Genomic DNA, 963 nt, shown 5'->3' with positions numbered 1-963 from the left:
ACTGGAAGGAGACAGCTGAAGAGTGTATTGCCTGGTTTTTAATTAACCCGATAACAAGATCATGAGGCGGAGTGGTTATGTTTTTAAGTAAAACAGAGCCAGATTGGGTTTTGCCGTTTCGGGAAACAACAAAAATTTGTCATTGGATATCCGATACCGCCAACAAAGTAAACACTGGGTCAGCGATGAGCGGTCTCGTAGAAGAAAAGAAAGAGAAGAAGACGATAATTTTTCTGCGGGTCTCATCATTCCCATTAAGAACGCACGGTATCGGAAGTGGGGGGAAGGAAGAGGTGGCGCGGCGGCGGCGGCGCCCCCGGGGATTGCTCTGAGGGCGCGCGTCCGCACCATCTTCGTGGTTACGGCCGCAGCGTGGAACGAGTTGACGCAATGAATCGTTTCTCCTTAACTGCGTTTTTTTTCGAAGGACGTGTTTTTATAGTGTGTGTGGAGATAGCAGGAGTCTAGTGTCCTCGGCAACAAAGGAGTGAATGCTGTAAATAGAATATTGATTAAGAATTATCGCTCCAAACGGAAACCTCAGTGCCAATCTGGCTGGTGGCCGCGGCCACAGACACCACCAAGCTGAGGGCATTTCTGAAACCGATTAGATTCTTTTTTATTCTGGAGAAGTTATTTTTAATTTATGGTTCCCACATCACTTTCCCTCTCGATTTTCCATCCACGAGGCGCAGTATTATGCACGGTCGAGCAGAGAATCTTGACTTCCACAAGTGAGCTTCTTTCAAGGAGCCGGCGTCATCCTGCTTGCATCTCCTTCATTGATAAAGTCTGAAAGATTTGGTCGATACGAAGCAACGTCTTTGCAACCTGTGTTTTATACTCGTATGCTTCCACTTATCAGCTTTATTACTTTCCAGTTCAGATATACTGGTATGACTTTTCCATGGAAATCCCAGTTCGGTTTCTGGTGTCGGGGCACTCAGGATTCCCACCCAAGAA

Source organism: Penaeus monodon, chromosome 25, assembly GCF_015228065.2.
Source record: "Penaeus monodon isolate SGIC_2016 chromosome 25, NSTDA_Pmon_1, whole genome shotgun sequence".
Classification (NCBI taxonomy): domain Eukaryota; kingdom Metazoa; phylum Arthropoda; class Malacostraca; order Decapoda; family Penaeidae; genus Penaeus; species Penaeus monodon.
This window is presented reverse-complemented; position numbering follows the sequence as displayed.